The following is a 5354-nucleotide window of genomic DNA, read 5'->3' as shown; positions in this document are numbered from 1 at the left end:
GAGGCTGCTTTTTGTCTTTTTTACAGGTGTTTGTGGATATGAGCGTGCATCAGTAATTCATTCATTCATTCATTCATTCAGTTATATTCTCTCTCTCTCTCTCTCTCTCTCTCTCTCTCTCTCTCTCTCTCTCTCTCTCTCTCTCTCTCTCTCTCTCTCTCTCTCTCTGATCTGCTAAAATAAAAATTGTGTTTCCTTGATTTCATTTACACATCCGCTAAAATTCATTGTCATTCCTTGATTTCATTTATCTCTCTCTCTCTCTCTCTCTCTCTCTCTCTCTCTCTCTCTCTCTCTCTCTCTCTCTCTCTCTCTCTCTCTCTCTCGTACACACAACACACACACACATTATATTTTCGCTAGTTCCATCAAGTCTATTGTTAATCCTTTCCCTCCCAACCCATTGTATATTTTCAGTTTATCCTGAAATACTGATAAACCGTTTACTAGTACTATTATTATTATCATCATTATTATTATTATTATTATTATTATTATTATTATTATTATTATTATTATTATTATTATTATTATTACACACACACACACACACACACACACACACACACACACACACACACACACACACACACACACACACACACACACATACCTTCATTCCATCTACCTATTCCCATCACACCCTGCTTCTCATTTCATACAGTGACACAAGATTCTACACACCTCCTGCAGCCTTCCGTCTTCCCCCAGCCCAGCGCGACACCTGAGGGCAGCGCCTGGTGTGTGAGGCTCTTGACCCCCTCACTCAGTACCGGGACACATTTTTCACCTTGAGCTTGGGTATGATTAGACGATTTTATCTACATTAGGAAGGGTGTATGGAGGTTAGGTGATTAGTGGCCAGAGTCTTCACTATTGCAACCCCCACGTAAGATTCTGAAGCTGTATTAAATCATCAAATAGTAAGCAGAATAGATATGAAAATGCGTCATAGTTTTGAAGGGGTTAAACTGCCCCCTGTCACTGAGAGCTCCTGTCATTGCTATCTCAGGGGTGAAGATGTGAGTGTGATGGTTAAGAGCTTCATATATGCGATGGTGTCTCTCTCTCTCTCTCTCTCTCTCTCTCTCTCTCTCTCTCTCTCTCTCTCTCTCTCTCTCTCTCTCTCTCTCTCTCTCTCTCTCTCTTTATCTATCTATCTATCTACCTATCTATCTGTCTATCTATATATCTATATCCATCTATCTATCTATCTATCTATCTATCTATCTATCTATCTCTCTTTCTTTCATTACTTCTCTCTCTCTCTCTCTCTCTCTCTCTCTCTCTCTCTCTCTCTCTCTCTCTCTCTCTCTCTCTCTCTCTCTCTCTCTCTCTCTCTCTCTCTCTCTCTCTCTCTCTCTCTCTCTCTCTCTCTCTCTCTCTCTCTCTCTCTCTCTCTCTCTCTCTCTCTCTCTCTCTCTCTCTCTCTCTCTCTCTCTCTCTCTCTCTGTGTGTGTGTGTCTGTCCCGACAAGATAGATGTCGTTTTATGAGCCCTATAGATTTTTCATAAGTGCTTTTCTCTTTTTCTTGTCGTCTTTTTTATTATTATTTTCTTTTTTATTTTGTTTTCTCCACTAATTATTCATTTTGCATAATCATTCCTTTTTTTTGCCTTGTTATTTTCTTACTTTGTTCATAACATTTTGAGTGAATGCCTTTCTGTTTTTTCACATACATACATCAGGTATTTCATTACCATTTGTTTTTCCATCATTTGCTCAATAAATTACTCCCTTTTTTTCTTTATTATTTCTTTACTTTGTCCATAAAATTTTTAGTAAACTTCTTTTTCTTTCCTACGTACGTATATAAGAGTTAGTATCCACATATTTTTTTTTTTATATCATTTTCTCATCGAATGATATAAGGGAAGGTGGGGTAAGACGGAACCCCTTCTAAATCCAAGCATCAAGAGCGAATTTCAAAATTTGACTCCTAGATGTTCCTTCACGTCGCCCAACAATGATGACATCACTGCAAGTAGGAACGATAAGTTTCCCTTGCGCTTCACAGGGAAAAAAAATTGTCATTTTATGCAGTGCTGATGTTATACGCACAAGGTAAGACACTGTTTGCTTTATATTGAAATAGTTATTATAATGATTTAGTATTTATATTATACATGCCCAGGAGTGTATACATGATATATAGATGCCATAAATTGCCATAGTAAACATAGATACTTTGGTAAACGCTTCGACATTTGAATATTTCCTAATGGGGTAAGAATGACCCCATGGGAGGGGAAGAGTGGGTTTGTTGTGCTAATTGCAAAAGTTGGGCTCATGAGCAATGTGCAGGGATAGATGGTGATGATGGTGAGGAAGAGGTTTTTGTGTGTGATATATGTCATTAAGTTGTGCAGGGATAGGTGATGATGAGGGAGAGTTTCTTATTTTGTTTTTATTTGTTTGTTCGTTTGATCTGTACCAATAAATTTGGCTCAAGGGCAATGTGAAAGGATACAATGATGACGAGGAAAAGTTTTCATCTGTGCTTTATGCCAATAAGGATTTGTTTCTTCATATTCAGTTTGCGGGGTAAGATGGACCCATCATTTTATTTTGGGTCAGTAAAGAATATTTTGTAAGATCTTGTGCTTCATTGTTTCCTTTAAAACCGTGACCCGGGGTGTGGACTTGGAAGGTAACATCCCAAAGCACCACCACAAACCCACAAACCCCCAAAAATCATATAAATGTGGTTTCTGGACTCAATACTTTGTTAAGTGGTCAGTGTTACCCCACCTTCCTCATACTCGTGCATTCACTTACACTGTTTGCATCAGAACCCGTATTCTGAAACACTTCTGACCGCACCTCCACTATTTTAAGAAGGCTCTAGTTGAAACTACATTGGTTTTTACATATGTTTCCGTGATTCTAGAGACAAATTAACAAGATTTCTACACTATTAACTGACGAAACGCTCTTTAAAACCCGGCTGACAGTCTCTGTGGCCTTTGATAAAACAGTCGTGGTGAGAGAGCAAAAGCGTTTCTGATCCTTTCCAAGGTGCACGAGAAAGGAATCGAAGAACATAAAGACACAAAACTTTCTTTTTTCCACCAGTCATTTGTCATCAGTGGCCAGCGGAGAAGGTGACTCACTTCCTACAAACGGTTCCGCGCCTCGATGCTCACTTGTCTTGCGGATGTACAGTCTGGGTCAATAGTCGAGCGAGAAGAGAGAGAGAGAGAGAGAGAGAGAGAGAGAGAGAGAGAGAGAGAGAGAGAGAGAGAGAGAGAGAGAGAGAGAGAGAGAGAGAGAGAGAGAGAGAGAGAGAGAGAGAGAGAGAGAGAGAGAGAGAGAGAGAGAGAGAGAGAGAGAGAGAGAGAGAGAGAGAGAGAGAGAGAGAGAGAGAGAGAGAGAGAGAGACAGAGAGACAGAGAGAGAGAGAGAGAGAGAGAGAGAGAGAGAGAGAGAGAGAGAGAGAGAGAGAGAGAGAGAGAGAGAGCAGAGAGAGAGAGAGAGAGAGAGAGAGAGAGAGAGAGAGAGACAGACAGACAGACAGACAGAGACAAAGAGAGACATAGACAGAGAGAGACATAGACAGAGAGACAGAGACAGAGAGATAGAGACAAAGAGCGACAGACAGGTGGAGGTAGACTCCAAACTCAGAGAGAGAGAGAGAGAGAGAGAGAGAGAGAGAGAGAGAGAGAGAGAGAGAGAGAGAGAGAGAGCGCAGGTGAGGCCCATCATGGAGTACAGCCCCCTCAGCTGGATGTGCAGTGCCCAGTCCCACCTCTCCCTGCTGGACAAGGTGAAGCGGCGAGCCGAGCGCCTCCTTCGCGATGCCGGTGGCCTGGGACAGCAGCCCCAAGCTGAGCTACAGCGACAGCGGCATCAGGGGCAGCAGAGACAGCAGCGACAGCACCCAGACCCTCACCAAGAAGCCCCTATCAACGTGCTGGACAGCTTGGAGCACCGAAGACGTGTTGGGGCCCTTACTGTGCTGCACAAAGCCCAGGTGCAGCAAATACCTCACCTCACGGCTCTACGGATACCCTGGAGGAGGAGTGAACGTACTACGAGAGCGGTAGTGTCCGACACCCTCCTCGAGGTGCCGAGGTGCCATTCTGTGAGGTGTCAGCGCGTCTTCTCCCACGACACCGCGGTGTTGTGGAACGCCTTCACCTCAGTAATGGACGTCTCCAGCATGTCCACCCAGCAAGTGAAGTGTGCTGCCCACGCCTGGTTACGGACACATCCGCCTGATAGTGACAGTGACAGGTGATAAAATGGCAGTGTCCACCAGCCTGCAATCCACCTGACAGTGACAGTGGAGGAAAATAGTATACCTGACAGTGACAGTGAAACACAGTGACGTGGGATGTGCGTGTGCCTGACATGACAGTGCTGATCAGTGGCGAGGGAGGTGCGCAACTGACAGTGACAGTTTTATGACACCCTCGCTCACAATGCCGTCCCCGGGAGCAGATTTAGAATGAGCGTCACATGCCAGTGCACGCTCTTAGCTCACGAACTCAGCTCCAACTGTAAACATACTTACGTGTAAAATATGTATGTTATGTGCATTAAGTTTAAATAAAAAAAGAGAGAGAGAGAGAGAGAGAGAGAGAGAGAGAGAGAGAGAGAGAGAGAGAGAGAGAGAGAGACTCTCTCTCTCTCTCTCTCTCTCTCTCTCTCTCTCTCTCTCTCTCTCTCTCTCTCTCTCTCTCATGGCAGGTCAGCAAAAGCCACCGGAATGGAAACATAAGAAGAAAATGTATATGCAGAAGAGAGAGAGAGAGAGAGAGAGAGAGAGAGAGAGAGAGAGAGAGAGAGAGAGAGAGAGAGAGAGAGAGAGAGAGAGAGAGAGAGAGAGACCCCTTCACTATTTAAAATACTCCTATCATCATCACCATCATCATCATCATCACAATAATAATAATAATAATAATAATAATAATAATAATAATAATAATAATAATAATAATAATAATAATAGTAATAATAATGATAATAATAATAACAACATTCACCAACATTACAAACGAAGACATCACCACCACCACCACCACCACCAACACCTCCACCAGTAGCACCATCACCACCTCCACCAGTAACACCATCACCATCACCACCAACAACAGAATCCACACGCCCAGCCTTACTCAATCATCACCACCACCACCACCACCACCACCACCTTATAAATGATCCAGACGGTTGTGGTGGCGACCCGATAGGTGGATGTATACCTACCTGGAGCCTAATCAGTTCTCTCTCTCTCTCTCTCTCTCTCTCTCTCTCTCTCTCTCTCTCTCTCTCTCTCTCTCTCTCTCTCTCTCTCTCTCTCTCTCTCTCTCTCTCTCTCTCTCTCTCTCTCCGTACCAATCAAAGGAAA

The sequence above is a fragment of the Portunus trituberculatus genome, chromosome 46 (assembly GCF_017591435.1).
Source record: "Portunus trituberculatus isolate SZX2019 chromosome 46, ASM1759143v1, whole genome shotgun sequence".
NCBI classification, from domain to species: Eukaryota; Metazoa; Arthropoda; class Malacostraca; order Decapoda; family Portunidae; genus Portunus; species Portunus trituberculatus.
The sequence above is the reverse complement of the archived record's forward strand: the minus strand, read 5'-3'. Positions refer to the sequence as shown.